General features: G+C 28.3%; 1 long non-coding RNA gene across 1 annotated transcript; it reads right to left on the bottom strand.

Moving 5' to 3' along the window:
* Positions 1 to 3,556: 3,556 nt before the first annotated feature.
* LOC129313357 (uncharacterized) lies at positions 3,557 to 5,270 on the bottom strand. Its single transcript, XR_008593900.1, has 3 exons — positions 5,045 to 5,270; positions 4,314 to 4,379; positions 3,557 to 3,766 (listed from the first exon to the last, which is right to left on the bottom strand). It is a non-coding gene; the product is annotated as an uncharacterized LOC129313357 (long non-coding RNA).
* Between the last annotated feature and the right edge of the window lie 13,125 nt (positions 5,271 to 18,395).

The raw sequence follows: 18,395 nt of genomic DNA, 5'->3' as shown, positions 1-18,395 counted from the left end.
TTCTAAAACAAGTTATCAAATATATCCTTATATTTTACAATTTATAATCCCGTGGTGTTGTATTTTTTTTTTTAATCTTCTTCTTCGTGGAAAAAATAAATAAATAAAACTTACATCAGCGATGCATGTCCTTTCAAGTATTTAGATAATTGATGGTAAAAATATTTCCCTTACGAGGCATATCAAATTGATAAAAGCACTCATCATTGTTATCTCTCCAGATATATACAAATAATTCTTCTTTTATTACCCTTTTTCATAAAAAATATTTAAAATAACGGTTTGAAAATGAAAGAGAATATTAATAAAACAAGTGAAAGGCATTGTGCATGGAAGTGATATCCAAGACCGAGTCAAAGGCACATATAATTTTCTTTATAGGCTAAAGTATAGGAAGAATCCCCCACCTTTCTTTTACTCATACAAAGCAACAAAATCAACTTTAGTACCTATTTCATGTTATGAATCTTGGCCTTTCTTTTTTTTACATGGCTATCTAATATATAAGATCAGATTCAAGTATTGTTAGATCTAATTAAAAATTTTTACATGTATATGACTGAACTCAAGATCTTGTCCTTTTTTACTAGAACTGATGCTTGTACTTAGCCTTTCTTCTATTTTGTGTGTTTATGCCTTTCAATTTTTCTACAATGGTTTATCATGCCATGTCTTGATTTTTTTTGTTCCATTATAAGTTGTTTATTTTATAATTATGTTTGGAATTAACTTAATTTGAATCATGGATGTTGTCGTCGAAGAGAACATAGTTGTGCACAAGGTCACTTGTCTTTCTTATGCTGTTTTTTTTTCCCTATTTATCTCCATGCGTAAATATTTATTTCCTTGACTGTAAAAAAAAAAAATCCTGCTTAAAAAACATTTAATTTGCATCCTATTCCAATACATTAAATTAACACACTCACACAGACAGACATCATTTATTGTCAAAATTTTCAATTAGAAGTGTTTGTGATTAATTAATTATTCAATTTCATTTGTACATACATGCATTAAAATATTAGTTATATAAAATTGTCTCTCTTGTATTTCAATTATACAATTTTTTATATGTAAAAAAATATAAAGACTGCACAAGAGTCTAATTTAGAGTAGTTTTTGTGGTTTGGCCCCATGATAGCTTAAAAATGATAAATTATTATAAAAATTAAAAATTTTAATGTATACGAAAATAACAGGCAGATGCTGGATACAGATGTATATTTTATTTTTCCCCCAAAGTAATGAATACGTGATATACACAAGTATCTTAAAAAACATTAAAAAATTCCAAACAAGGGAAAACTATTAATATATTTTTGTACACAAGCTCCCAACCCTTTACCATATAAAGCTAATCAAAGATTCGATAATAATTTAATTTTTCATATAAAAGGAGTAGGCATAGCTTGAGCGTTGATAGCATCTACGTCAAGTCATCATCATGTTCAAGCTAGGCGTGGAATATTTGATTACTAAATTTTTAAGCATATGCTGATTATATTCTTCGTCAAGTGCTTTCATAATATATATATATATATATATATATGATGCATTCCTAAGAAACTAAAAAAATGAAGAAAGCAATAGGGATGACAAGCAAAGATATGGAATATTATTCCTATACATACAATTTATTGTTTGTGTTGTTTTATCCTTGTGTATAAATGCATGAATGTTGATAGTCAAAAATTCCATTTTAATTAAAGCCTTAATTAATTAGTTGATTAAAAATAAAGTCTTGGCTATAGCTTTGGGATGACCTCATTTTGTGGCAAGTGAATTTTGGATAGAATGATGTGCTAATTTAAAAAGGTAGTCATAAGTTGCATTATTATCAACGAACTATATATACAAAATTAAATGCGTGAGTTTGAATGCTAGCTTATTTGACTTAATGGTCAAGCTATTTTATGCATGAATTTGTATGTGACTTCATCCATAAATTATGCCTAACTCGTCAAACGCAAAAATGACAGCCATGGCTTACCTAACGCTTTGATTGGTTCGTTTGAAACCCACTCCTCTGGGTCAAAATCCCGCCTCTATATAGATGCATGCACGCAAATAATATATATATATATATATATTATAATTAATCAATCAACTCTGATTAATTGATAGACTCTTCAAAATATAGCCTTGGTAGAAGAATGAGTTTGGTATCTGACGAGTCAAATTACACAAAACCTTGAGTTTTTCCCCCCCATTTAGTGTTATGTTCTCAGTCATCTTTATCATAAGGTACATTTTAAACGAGATGGATGATCCTTGTTGAAGGTTATTTGAAAGGATATTAATTAATTTTAAACAAATTAATCATTTAATTATTATAATTTTGATTGGATTATATTTCAATCCTTAAACTTTAACTTGTTATAATGCAATTATCTTATATAGTTTTAATTTGATTATAACTCAATCATTAAACTTTTACTCTTGCTACTTAGTCTTCTAGTTTTAACGCTTTAAAACATTGTTTCCTATATTTGTAAAAAATAAAATTATAAATATTAAAATTATGTTAAAATTTATGAGTAATATTTTAAGTTATTAAACCCTTTTTTAATATTTACAAAGATTAAAATTTTAAAATATCTAATCGTGCCTCAAATAGAATTACCTCTAATAAAATGATACCTATGAGCAATAAAAAATATTAAAATTTTAAAATATTTTTAATCTTTATAATTTTATTTTTTAAAATATAGAGATCAATATTTTAAATTATTAAACTAGAATGACAAGAATTGAGATATAAGAGACAAAGTTCGGGAAATAAGTTGCAACAATAAGTTAAAAATATGATGATCGAGTTAGAATGAGTTAAAATTTAAGAATTGAGTTACAATCGAGTCAAAATTATAAGGACAAAATAATTAATTTTTCTATTAAAGTCATTAACTATGAGGTAGAATATAATGCAAACTTAAAAATATTCGTGTGCATAGGAAGCAGGTTCACTAATGGTAGACAATATTTCCCCTGAGACATTGAGGGTATAAGGTAGACCTCTCCTTAGTACCAAGACCCTAGGTCATGAGGCGTAATATTGTTAAAATTAATAATTTAATAAATATTACACCCTGTATGGCTTTATGTTATGAAATTGTTAAGTAATCATTTCATCCCATACGTTTTGCAGTCAATTTTTCACAAATTTCACATCAGAAAAGGCTTTTTTTATCATTGTTGTGGCAACTGATAATGTCATTCTTAACTTCAAGAGAGCATAAATTTTTTTAGAACCCAAACATCTTTAAAGTTAGACTAAGGGCTGGGACGCAAAATATTTGAGTCAAGAAGTACAAATTATTCGAACATATGAACTCTTGTAATTTTTTCTAAGTTCCAGGTGTAACACCCTCAAATTTACAGACCGATTTTTCACAAGTTATTAATTCAACAAATCCTTTTTTTTTATTGAACCCTTATCATGGTAGAAAAATTTCTACCACGATACATCCAAGACAATATACCACAGGTCTTAAAATATCTCAAAAAAACAATTAGAACCATGAGGGACAGACATGATCCTCATAGCATGTTATTCAAATCAGATCATAAATCAAGAGCGACAGACATAATCCTCTTGGTCATATAAATACTTTTAATAAAAAGGATTAGAGTTTACATGCTTCACAAAGAAGATATGTCCTAAGTTGGCACAAGATACATTGTATAATCTAAAATAAGAGGCAACGTAAAAGATGGTGTCTCATACACCATAATTACACCTCTGGTGCTTTCTCGGCCGGACTCGCTCCTGTAAAAATATTAACCACGGGGAATGAGACTTAAAAGTCCCAGTAACCAAAAATTAATATGTAATGATGCATGCGGATGTAACTAATCATGCGATTGCTAAGTGGGCACACAAAACATTTAACCGAACAATACTTTCAAACAAACCGAACAAGTATTTAATTTGCATGACTGCACCTTATATCCTCCTTTCGCCGTGCTCGGACGCCAAATTACCCGGCCAAAGGTGAGTTGGACCAAGCGACACGCCACTCATTGGGTCCAATGAGGGCTTACCACGTGGTAATAATTAACCGAACAGAAATTCCCATTAACACCATACATTAAAATACCCTGACAAGTCATGCATCATTCAAATATCCAAACAGGAATATATCCGAACAATAATATCTCATCATGATAAACAAAAAAATTTTTAACCCACTTGGCAATAATTTCAAACAAGTATATACAGTATTTATTTTCAATAATTCATAATTTTTCCAAACAACAAAACAACACATAACCATTCACAAACACACTCATCACAACACATTAATAATGGTTACCTTGTGTCTTGAATAACAAGTTCCCCTTCACAACTCCTTTTTCACCACTATCTTTGTCAATATAATCTACATAATTATTTCACAATACTATATATTAATTTTACATTAAAATAAATAACTCTAATTTAAATAGTTAGAAAGTCTTAGATCTATAATCCATATTAACACTAATTTAAGATTTATGCCTCATTTAACTTCCCAAATTTTTTCTAAAATTCTCGTACCCTAATAAACTATTATTTTTTTATCCTCAAATCACTTCTAGTATCACAATTTCATCCTTCTATATTCTAAAAATTCGTCCAAAAATAAATTAAATTTTTAAAATTATCCTGAAGCCTCAAATCACCTTTCTATAACCTCAAAAATACCTATTCATACTTAAATAAATATTTAATAATCATAGGTTTATCCCTACATCTCAGATTCCACATAAATTCAACCATATAGATCTAGATTTTAACTCAAAAATTCTTAAACATGAGTTTCAACCTCAAGAAAATATTCTATAATATTTATTATATCCCTAAGAGTTTTAACCTATATTTTTAATCCATCATATCATCAGATTTACTATCCTATAGAACAAATCCTAATCAAAATATTTACTCTATCCTACAAAATAATCATATCACTAGAAAGCTAATATTATTTAAAAAATAACTATAAAATTAATTTTGTAATTAAATAAATTTTTAAATGCTAATCTAAACAGGAAAGTTAGAACATACCTGAAGAAAAAAGAAAATAATCCCCCCTTGCGAGAAAACGCCGAGCAACGTGAGAGGAAGAGAGAAAAATAATATAAAAATGGGATTGTGAGTCCCAAAATTATATTAAAAAAAACTATAGGTTTGAATTTAATTATTCAAACCTTTGGGCCCAAAGTTGCAATTTTCTCTAAATTGCATCTTAGCCTCTCATGCTTCCTAATGCACACACCCCCTCCTTTTTATACATGAAGGCACCTCTTCTCTTCCCTCATCTAACCAATGTGGGACTTAAAAACAACAACCTTCCACCCCCCCTTTTTTTTTGTTCCTTCTACCTTCTCTTTTTTTAACACACACATAAAAAAAATTATTTATGTATTATATCTTAACTAAATATTGCTTATGTGGTTTTAAATTTAAATTTTTAAATTCATAATTAAATACCTAATCATAATATTATTTCTAAATAACCTCAAATAATATAAATTCCTATTATTATCATTTTTTTCCTCAAAACCTAAATTCCACAATTTCTTTATTATATAAAAATCAGGATGTTACACCTGGGGTACATTCCCCCTCCCAAATTTTATGTAGCGCAACTTGTAAAATCCTAAAAAATTAATCATGATTGGTTAATTCAACAATTTTGATTAGTGAGTAATGAGGTGTGCGGTCAGAGGAGCCTAATTTGGTGCAATTGTTGTGATTTCAGCCCTAAAAGTGGGTCTCAATCAATGGCAGACCAACTGAGTAAGAAAAGAGGAAGAAAAGGTGAAGGGTTGCTCTCTGTGCCACATGTCACGGCGTGTAGTCAATGCACCACGGCACATGAATAGATTTAAATGTAACGGGCCTTTCTACGCCATGCGCCGTAGCGCACGACTAAAATTTCTAATAAATTAGTTCGCATTCTACGTGAAAACTATAAAGGAGGAGGAGGAGGAGAGTAAACATGAAGAGAATGTTGAAGCTCTATTAGAGCACGCACATTTCGACCTTTGTGGATAGATTAAAGCTCCCAAACATTCAATGTAAGTTTATTATGCCTTCTTCTTCCTTTTTCTTCCTCATTTATGCTGATTTATGATAGAGTTTGAGTTAAAAGAATGATTTTTGGTTTATAGTAGTATAGATTTGATCCTGTTGATTAAAATGAGTATAAATGGAGTTGTTTAAGGTATTAGGATACCACATTAATGGTTGTGAAAGTGGTTGGCTCAAAGGAACATTTAATATTCAAATATCAACATAAATGTGGTAGTTATGAGAGGTTTATGTCCATAATGATGGTTTGAAGAGTTGTTAATGATAATGAGAGTCAATGAAATCTAATAGACCCATTGGGTATGAATGGGTAGTGATTTATAGGTTGATAGAATAGAGTGTGTGGAGATATATGTCAGTAAATCCTCAAGATTGAAACAATAAGGGTATCCTTGTGTTATGGATGTAGTGTGATTTAATTTTAGCACCATTCAAGCTTGGGAGTGGCTTTGGAAGTGTTTTGTGTGAGGGTAAACCTTTGACCTTTCAAAAGTTTAAGGTAATCAGAAGAAAACTAACTCTATATAGTTGAATATTAATTATATTTGTAAAATGTGATTAATGATTTAACTTAAAGATGCATATTAGCAATGTGTTTAATTTGTGAAATGCTTTTGTAAAAGAAAACCTTGATTATGCCACTCAATTACAATTTAAGAGTTTGATTATGATTTGTCATTGTGGGTATAGATTTGTGATGTGTAATATGTTGAGTATATGGAGTGTTCGGGTATGTGAATTTATGTGCCATGAATTGATTGTTTTAAAATACATATTATGTGAGAAATATGCATAGCATGATCATTGGCAAGAGTTTGCCTAGGGAGAGAAGTAGTTAGTTAAAATTCATATGGTATTAGTAGTAATCATTAGAATCGAGAACCAGCTTTAGCACCGATCATTAGAATCAGAAGGTAGCCCTTATCTCATGGTTAATTTGAGACTGTCCCACTTGTTCTATGAGGAACTCAAACCTAATTAGTTTTTATTGATTTATGAGAAAGCTAGATTAGGAATATGACACTTCATAGTTATTAGTATTGAGGAAAACTGAATTATATAAGTGAGTAAGTTAATCCTAGTTCAATAGCTCCTCACAAGTGGAAAGCTAAATTAGTCTGTGAAGGATGTGGCCACATGATAACCACCGGTTTCATGTTGGAGGTAACAAAATGGTATAAGATTGGCATATAATCATGCATATAAATTCGACCATATAGTTACTAGTATGGTGGTTCAACATGTATTAGGGGTGAGTGGTTGATAGTATTATGGCCCCATATTGTGTATTATGATTTAAAAATGAATATATGTGTTTTTAGGTCGGTCACCTGGTTGTTAGCTTTGTGAATCGTGACCAAGTTTTTATATGTGTTATCTGTGCGTTTGCTTATTTACATCTATTTGCAATTGATATGTAACTGTATAGATTAGGTAAACTTGATTACTGAGTGATTGTATTTACCTTTTAATTCTCAATATTTCAGAACCTAGCTTATTAGATCCGAGTAGGAGAAAACATATAGAGGCTTAAAATTATGGAGTAATCCTTTTTGTATGCCTCTTTTATTGTTTATATATGTAAATGTTAATGCAATTGCCAACTAAGTTCACATGTTATTGTTTTTGTGCTACTTGTATTATCATAGTATACAACTTGCATATTTTATGCCTTGAGTTAGTGAGTTTTAGTTGTAAACCCGTCGACAGGGCTAAAATACTTATGCAAGTATGAATAAGTGTATTTTGAAAGATTTAAAATGAAGATGATGATTTTATGCAACATTTACCCCCTTATGTTTTGTGAAATTTGGGATTGAGTGGTGCTTTTATGATATATGTATTTTTGATTGAGTGTGGTGCATTGCATGGGTCCGCTAGAATCCATTGAGTATGGTCGGATGGTCGGTGTAAGCTTTTGGCACCTATGCTTGAGTTGGGACACAAAGTAGTGTGTTTTGTATGAAAAGTGGTGATAATGGGTTTTGATATCTAACTTTTTGTAGAAAAAAAAAATTAAGTGTGGAACCATTACCATTAGCTAGAATTAGGAGAAAGCTTTGTGTAGACATCAAAACCACCTCAATCGAAGATCGAACGAAGATTTAGGACGCGTAAAAAATTTGCTCCTTGTGTTGTCATATGACAGCACTAATATTGTCATTTATGTGTAATGCGCCGCGACGTGAGACGCATGGCATAAAGAGGATAAGCCACGGTGCACATGTCACAAGCCACGGCACACTTGTTGTTTTTTGCACAACATTCATTTTTGAGTTTTAAAACTCATGATTGTAGGTCTCATTTGTTTTTCAAGCTTTTGCACAATTTTTAAACTCTAATTCGAGTGTTATAAGTGTTGTTTGAGATTTGAAATTGAACTTTAGGGATCCTAATTGTATATAATTTGAAAAATTTTCTTTTATGTAATTTTACAACTTTAATAATCTTTTGGGGGTTAATCTCCTGATTATCTTGATTTTGGAGTTAAACATGATTAGGTAAGGGAGACCTTACATGACCTTTGCCTCTCCTAATTAAATTGTTATATACATAAGGCTTAGATTCAAATTACCAACAATTTATTTAAGTGACGTACAAGAGCCCTTAATATTCAAGTTAACTTTAGTTTATACAAAATTAATAATTTAACCGCTTCTTAATTTTCATTCTTGTGAGATGGTTAGAAGTATTTTATAATAAAAAGTGAGAAAATTATTTTTTTAAATCATGTTAACCTCGAAATTTCCTTTTATTTCTATTACGGTGAAACAAAAAAGTCCGTTCATCCATTAATGATTTGCGTTGATGTAAAAATCAATTTCGGAATAGAAGATTTTGGACCTAAATCACTGGTAACTGTAAACCCTTTTTTTTTTTAGATTTGTTATTTTTTTGGTTAAAAGTATCATATATCACAGTAACAGTGTAACACACACACAGATTGTTTCTGACCAGAAGTATCATGATGCGTGAGTGAAGGGACAAAATTAGTCAACCGTGGGCACTAAATTATCCATAGGCTGCCACATGTCGTTATTAGAAGACAAACTTGGAGAGATTAATGCCCTAATGAAAACTGAAACCAATTATTCAAATGCAAAGAATGAAAGAAAAAGTAGATAAGTGACTTCATTGTTTTCATATCATGTTAGACTATCCATCTTGCTTTTATATGTAGAAAAGAATCTTTGATAAGAACTGCCAATTTTGAATTTTCCACAAGTATATGTTTGGATAGAGGTTTAAAGGATGTAAATGAAGAAACCTAACCCCAATGATATTTTCCGATTACTGTGTCATTTATTTTCTGTTTAGTGAAATAATGTAAATTGAATAGATTAATATTTTTATCTCTTCCTCCACACGCACATCCAGTTTTCACCAGACTATTTATCTTGCCAGAAAATATTATTATAGTGTATAAATAATATGACAATATGAGTGATGACACGTACATATCTCAATTTACTATAAAAATTAGTGTCACTTATATGAATTATTTTTGTAGACTGCAACAAATAGGATTCATATGCTGTTTAACATTGATGGAAGGGTAAACACCCAATTAATTATATCAAATTAATAGGAATTAAATTGAGCAAAAGTGTTAAGCTAGTTTTTCACAATGTAATAAATTAAAATTTAAATTTTTACTGAAAGAAATACTCACATTTAACTTATAAAAAAGAGATTGTGTTTAACAAGGGAATATTCATACACAATAAAAAAATTAAAGAACCATATTTTAATGGATATTGATTTTTTTTAACTCAATTAAAGCATCACTAGTTCCTCTTTCCTTTTTTTTTTTCTTTTAACTATGTTGGAAAGGTTTTAATTTATAACACTATCGTCCTCCCTACAACTTGAGTTACTTCTAGTAAGGGAGCATCTAATAATTTCTCGAGGGCATATGGTAATTGATGCATGGTGCTCCATTTCCAATCCAACTTTATTTTATTTATAAAAGCGATCCAATTTCTATTATGATATGTTCACAATCATTATTGCAAATTAAAGGGTTGCAGTTGAAGGCCTTTTCTTGAATATTAATTTAATTCACAGAGTCAAAATCGACATGTTCGATTTTTTAAAAAAGTGATTAAAAAAAAAGTTAATTGACTCTTTTTGACGACCCTGGGTTGCTTTCGAATATTTTCCCTCCCAAAAGTAAATATATACTTTATATGCCATTATGTTCAATAATTTCAGATTCAAATTATTATCACCGAGCCTCACTTGTGTTTGAAAATGTCAGTCACTGTCATCCTCAAGATATTTGTTTTTATTATTTATTTATCATCAATTTTTCTTTTTTTAATTTTAGATATGCAGCAATGATTAAATTTTCAATTAGAGATATACCCAGAAAGAAGTGTCCCCAATAGCTTGCCCACCAGCATGGATCAAAGACTTGTATGCCACAATACTGGAGCTCGCGCAAAAATAATAATCATTTTTTAATTTATTGTTGCTGTAAAAGTTTCCATTAGAGATCTATTTCAACATATATGTTTTTTTTTACTAAAACAACATATATGTTTTGTCAAAATTATAACATATTAATCTAAAGTTATATATATATACTTAATTAAATTTAGTGAAATAATATTCATTTTTTCGTCATTATTTTTAAAAAATTGAATGTGATACATATTTGTTTGCTTAACCAGGTATTTTGAAAATTACAATCAAATACTCCCTCCATCCTATAACTTGAGGCAAAATTACACATATCAATATAATTCAATATGACAATAATTAATGACACTTTATAGATTTATACTTTTTTAAAACAAAAATATAAACTTCCAACACTACTCTCCATTTAATATAAATTTAAATCTACAGCTATTTCAATTTTCTCTCAACTTAAAAAGTAATATTGAAAGAGCATCATTAATAAAAGCTCATTTTTGTCAAATTACCTTATACTTTGGGATAACAAAATACCTTCAAGTTCTAGTATTGTCTTATACTACTTTGATCTTATTTATAAGTCACTTCCAGCATGTTTCACTAGTATAAAAGAAAATCTTAAAATTCATTAACACTATCTTAAAATTTAATAAGTTCTTAATTTTGTCCCTATTAAATATACACATTTCAATAATATATTTTCTCTCTCCAACATTTAATGAAGGGTAAAAAAGAAAATTTATAATAAAAATTTAATAACGTGACTTATAAATAGAACAAAAAAAATTCTCTTCTCTCTACTCTATAAATAGGACTAGAGGGAGTAATCTAGAATGGAGGGAGTAATAAATATATATTTCAAAAATAAAATTAATATATATTTTTTATATGACTAGCGAGTTGAGTCATATTCAAACATTGTCATACTTAATTAGGAATAACTCTCTCTTTAATATTTTCTGCATTCACATGTATGAACTTGTTAACTGAAATTTCATGCTTAAATAGTCACAACCTCTTCTACTAAAACTCGTGCCTATTAGTTAAAGTTAATATATACTATTATATCTAATAAAAATTATAACCAATATTCGTTCAATATAAAACATAAAAACTTTATATTCTGAAATGGCATATTGTCAAATACTGCGGCTTCATCTCTCTTTCTTGGTGCAAAGGGAAGCAATTAGCAGGAAACAAAAGCATATTGCCTCGCAACTTTACTCGTCGTTGCAACCAAGAATTCTCCATCCTTTTCCAACAAAGCAACTTAAATCCATGTCTCGGTTTCAACCTATATCAATGAAAAATAAGAAATAATATTGCATGTAATATATATGTTTAACATATATACTCCTTTTCCGGTGTACACAATGTAATGGAAATATATAACATGGCAGTACATGTTTTAATGTGTACGTAATGTATTCGTATGGAATATATAACATGGCAAACTATTTATAAATTTTGTGAGGTAAAATATAACTATCAGCCATTTTTGTTTTATTGACTTTTATTTTTAATTCTTATAATTTTGTTTAACATTTTTAGTCCTAAAAAAACTAAAATTATAGTACTTGAAAGACAAAAATCTTTTAATCTTTCTGAAACTATAAGAATTAAACATTAAAAAAATTATATAAATTAAAAGTAAAACTCAATAAAATTATGGGAATTCAATAATTAATTTTTTCTTTTTTGTAAATACTAAGAGTTCGTGATTTTTAATGCGCGTATAATATATATTTTTTTCTTGCATCAAATACAAGATTGAATTTATGATGACAAGTGATTGGATCTTCAACATCAACTTTTTTTTTTTGGGCCGCATATCTTCAACATTAACTTTTGAGTGATCGAATACTTTTAATTTTATGTAAGTCGTGAATACTAATTATAGAATACTACTTAACTGAATAAATTTGTTACTGCACGTAATCATTATATTCATTACATACACAAAATCAAAATAGTTATTTTAAAATTTGTTAGTTATTAAACGAACTGAATTTTAAGTGATCATTTAATGAAGGAAAAATACCACTAGAACTCCCTATATTTTAATTATACACGTTTTGTTTTTAATATCTAAAGTTTACTTTCGTGATTTATTACTTTTTTTTTTTCGCTTCGACTGAAACATTAACCGCTTTATTTTGAAAAAGATTCAACAGGATTATGAGCAGGTCCAAACGGTGTTAATTACTTAATTTTGATGAAGCAGTCTTAACACTGTTAAACCTATCATAAATGGCGAGAAAAAAACATGTTGACCTAGAAAAATTTATTGAAGGAAACTTGAGACTTGGGTTATGGGAAAGTTATCATGGAGAGTGACTCCATCAAAGCTATTCACCTAATTTGAGAATTTTGCAATCCTTTGCATCAACATTTCACCCTTATTGAGAAAATTCATCAGACTTGGCAAAGATATTAGGAGGTTTCTATAAGACATTAATCAAGAGGGCAATGCAGCAGCAGATCAATTTTCTGAGCTCACTTGGAGGCGCTGGCCTAGTTTTGTTATTCATTTACTTCTCCACCTCATGATATTGAACTTTTTTTTTTTTTTAGTTGATTGTGATAACCCACACCAAACATAGTTTGGTTGCACCCTTGCTATCAAAAGAAAAATGGAAAAATTTATATTTTTTTTATTAAAAAGTCCGGTTTGAAAAAACAAAAAAATGAATCTCACTTCCTTGAAATGAAAACACGTGAGATGGAGTGAGAGGGAGAAGGGCGTCGGACAATCATTAATTAGGGCACTGGACCTCGGCAAAATTAGTGCTGCTAATGCCAACTTGTGGTCTCTTTTTGAATAATTTTCAAAATAAAGGGACACTATTTTAAATAGAACAGATAGAAGGGAAGGAAAGCTAAAAAATAAATTATAAAATTTAAAAACAAAACCCAATAAAGAAATAATATCATTCAATAACCACTAAACGTATTTAATATCAATTAAAGATAAAAAATTATAAAATATTATTACAAGATTAGGAGATTGCTTTAAAAGTGATTTCGATGGCAAAAAAGTATAATACCCTTGCCTTTCTTTTTTTTTTTTTTAATTGACAAGTAGTGATTCATGAACTAACAAATATCCATTCATTATATTTGTTGATTGACAAGTTCAATAATCTAATTACAGGAAGGGATAACTGTAAATCATATTTCAATAAGTAACTAGTCATTAATTAATAAATATTCATTTGCAATAAGAAGCCATTCGTTAATTGACAAATTTAATAATATAAAAAAATTTGGTTGTGAGAAGGGACAACTATAAATTATGTTTCAATAAGTAGTCATTCATCAATTAACAAATACTCATTCATATTTAACAATAAGCCATTCGCTAATTGATAAATTCAATAATTTAAAAAAACTTAGTTGTACATGGGAAGAAACAAGTATATGTAGATTATGCTTTAACAAGCAAGCACTCATTAATTAACAAGTATCTACTTGCATTTAATAATGAAATATTCGCTAGTTGATAAGTTAAAAAAAAAAAAGGCAAGGGTCATTATAGTCTTTTTTAGCTAAAATCATTTTCAAAGCAGTCCGTTGACATCTCAAAATCTTTTATTGATTCCACCATCATTAAAATGATATTTTCCCCACAATGAAAACTACTGGGAGATGGAGTTGTATTTTAAAAATGTTATTCATCATCTAATTATTATTAAGTATGCTTAATGATAGTTTAATTCATCAAAATAGTTTAAGTTAACAAATACATCCTAAACTTTATATATTTTTAATCTATCTCTTGGATGTGAGACTTTTTTCTTTATCTCTAATATTTTTCTTATTACTTTTCTTTTTTTTCCTTCTTGTTTTTTCATTTTTTTTTGTGCCTCAGCTTGTACTTGTTTTTAACTCTCATAAGTCTTATGTCTAATTAATTTCTTCTTATACTATTTAATTTCTTGTATTTTCATCTTTATTTTTTTAATTTTTTCCCTTTTCTCAATTTTTTTGTTCCCCATTCAAATAGCTTATGATATCATATTAAATTCTTTATGTTAAGTATGGTTAAGGGCAATTTATTTTACCAAAATAATTAAGCCATTTAGTTAGACACGCCATAAACTTTATATATTTTTAATTCATTTTCTATTTTCTAAAAGTGTGACTTCTTTCTTCACCTCTAATACTAACAATCAATTACTTTCACAATGAAGAGTTGGATATATAATATTGAAAATAAGATTAATTTTGCTAATTGAATTAGTGCCTTGATAAATTAATGCAATATTTTGTTTATAATCAATCTAATCACAATTTTGATCATTCATTCTTTGTGTGGTTCAATGATTAAACATAATATTATTGAAAATATAAAATCATTAACATATTAAATTATACACAATCTTGTGATTACAAAGAGTTGATTAAAAATTAAAAAAAAATACTAAATCCCATCCCGGTTAGGTGCCATAAGCTAATTCACACCAGACACGCATATTCGAATTGGAATTTCTTCAAATAATGTAATTGTTCTTATACGTACAATAATCCTAATAATTAAAGAAATCAGATTCAACCATGGTTTTTATATGTTGATCACCAGTTGTTTACTGGTAATAAAGAAAGATTGGATCTCGAAAAAATTATATTTTTTATTAGTTTATCTTCCAGATAAAACAACCACGGATGATCGATGAATTGGAAACATGAGAAGCAAAGCAACTTGACCTAATTAATTCCCCACGTGCATGGCAGCTCGATCGAGGGTATGAACGATGAACTGGCCCGGGCCCATTGACCAGATGGGCCCCACCAGTACTGTACCAATTAGATTTAGTACAGAAAAAACCACAAAAGTCTTCTGTAGCGATTATTGTTTTACTTACTTTATCAATTTTAAGTTTCTTTGATGTAAATATACTATTGATTGTCAGAAAAATGACCTAGTACTCGCTCTTTCATAGCGGATGGAATGCCAAAAGTTCAAGAATTTTTTTCCCCAAGAAATCTCTATTTTTGAAATTGCAGGGATTTTCTATTGTGTGTAGATTCATGCTTTATTAGTTTCATCAGTGCTGCAAAATTGAAATTAAAATTTGAATGACCTTTAATTTGAATGGATTCATTTTCTCTGGTTTGAAACTGAATTAAGGGATGAAGTTGGGAGTTTTTTGTCAAAAGTTTTGACTCGTAACATAGCATACATTCTCTACCATTTCAACGAGAAATCTATTTCTTAATATAGCTCTGTATATTTATTAGATATTTTTATTGCTTCCCTTTCTTCCTTAAATATTATTATTATCTAACTTTTTAAAACATTTTATTATACATATTTCACTTTTTATTAAAGAAAAGGAAAAATGATTTTCATCTCTTATATCGTACGTTGCAAAAAAATTCAATCAATATTGTAATATATGTACATACATGTACATGCTTTTTTTTTTGGGACGAACGTACATGTACATACATAGATAAATAAGATCTACACTGAATTAACCCGCGTGGCCCACCTACAGTAAGTTCATAGTTTTTTGGCCGAAAATAAAACACAATTTGATTGATATCTCGCACGCTTTAGGACTTCAGATTCAGATTATGTATTTTTCTAATGCGCTTTAGGATGGGTTTAAACTCTCAACTACTTCTTTCAAAGATGAGAGCTCCCACTATTTATGTTAATTTTAATTGGTACTCCCTCTTATCTTATTTATAGAGTAGAGATAAGGGAATTTTTTTTAATTTTATTTATAAGTTACGTCATTAAATTTTTATCATAAATTTTTTTTATCTTCCATTAAAAGTTAGAGAGAGAAAATATATTATTAAAATGTGTATATTTAATAGGAGCAAAGTTAATAATTTATTAAATTTTAAGACAGAGTTAATAATTTTTAAGATTTTTTTTTGATACACGTAAAATATGTTAAAAATAACTTATAAATATGATCAAAGTATTATACACTTTGGTTTTTAAATTTATCTTTAGTTGTATTAATGTTTGTAACTTCCTTATATATTTGGTAATTTATTTCTCAAAAATAAAATAAATATATAGCCTTTTTTTTCCTACAATAAATAAGATAAATATGATGTGCTTTTATTTTTTCAATATGATCACTCTTTACAATATAATTATTGGAGAAATTTATGAAAATGAGAAAAAAATTAATGTTATTAATTTTCTGCAAAATGTCCGACATCTTGGATGAATATTGGCTTGCAGGAAGTGTCCAATATTTTACGGCACTACTTCCAATAAGGAAATATTTACGTATATAAAAAAAGTCTGACTCACGTATAGTTTTTGAAAATTGAGAGAAAATAATAATGAAAATGCTAAATCTTCTTTTTAGTCAAGCCTATGCTCTGTGATTTAATGATATCTAATTTTAAAGATGGATAGTAATTAAACCAAAAGAGAGAGAAAGAATTGAAGCATAGAAAATGAGCGAAATTTTTGGATGGAGTCAGTATACCATATTATTTGTATATTATTCAATAAAAACATACCATATCAAATAATTGTAAAAATAAATTAATTATATTGATAATGATAGATGGCAAAAATACAATAAATTAAAGAAACACTTTATTATAAAAACAAAATTATTAAAAATAACAACGCATATTCCCTGCGGTTCAAAATATAGATAATTTTTTTTAAATAAATTCACATACCAATAAAAAGGGATGGAACCAGAAACAATTGCATTGGGCCAAAAGGCAATAGTACATAATAGTATGGGGCTAGAATTAATTTTAACATTTTTACAAGTAAAAAAACTAAGTATCTTTTGGGAAAATCTTGTGACGGGGCAAGCACTCCTGCTTTTCCCTCTAAATTCATCCTAGCTAATAAAATTCTCATGCATCCACACAAAAATATATATTCTTTTTTCTTTTTACTTCTAACACAATTACCAACACGCTATATGATAAGTTGGAGATATATTTATACAAATATTTACGTTAATAAATATAATGAGTAAAATGAAAAATTTTCATACACACTAGATTGTTTATATTTTTAACTAAGATTAATTAAAGATAAATGTTTATATTTTAGATTGGAGGGAGTAAGCTTTTATTTAATTGAACTAATGTAATTTTATTGGATAAAAAATGGATGAGGTAGTCCATGCAAAAAATTTTCCAGATTTCCCAATAAAATGTTTTAAAAGTTAAGTTGTCAAGATTAATTCAAACAATTACAAGTTTAGATGTTTCAATTTATAAATAAAGCATGTAAATTCTCAATGTTATTTTTAATTTACAATTATAATTCATGTTTATAATTGTATGACTCAATACTTATAACTCATTTTTTTGAATGACTTAAATATCATTAATTATTTTTTTAAGACTTTCTCCAAAGAGTTATAATAACTGTTAGGAGTGAAATATCTATGAGTCATACGTATTTTTTTTTATACATTACATACAGTCTATAACATGAATTATACTATTGCTGGTTTTTAAAAGCTCAATTTTTCATAAAAATATTAAATCATATATGATGATGCATGGGTGGTTTTAAAGTCAATCAACTCGTAGACAAAAGAAATTCATGGATATAGACAATGCATGCATGAATATGTTCGACTATCTAACCTCTCGATTTGTTAAAATCATGATGACTAATTTCTTAATATAGTATTCTGAATAGATGAAAATCATCAAAAGTCGACAAATGAAGGAAACATTTATTTCATTCAAAAAATAACATTGCCACCAATCATCAATTTTAATGTCAAAGAAAATAACCCTTTATAATTGATAAACATTGCAATTCATTCATGCGATCCAGAACAATGCACGTAGACCAACTCAGCTGAAAAAAATGGTCTCCGAAGGATAAACATAACAAACAAACTGTTAAACAATCAATTAGAATTTATTTCAGCATTTATAAATT

The sequence above is a fragment of the Prosopis cineraria genome, unplaced genomic scaffold (genome assembly GCF_029017545.1).
Source record: "Prosopis cineraria cultivar Desert tree isolate PC_DT_omini unplaced genomic scaffold, ASM2901754v1 PC6, whole genome shotgun sequence".
Classification (NCBI taxonomy): domain Eukaryota; kingdom Viridiplantae; phylum Streptophyta; class Magnoliopsida; order Fabales; family Fabaceae; genus Prosopis; species Prosopis cineraria.
Note: the sequence above shows the minus strand (reverse complement) of the source record. Positions and strands in the feature narration are given on the sequence as shown.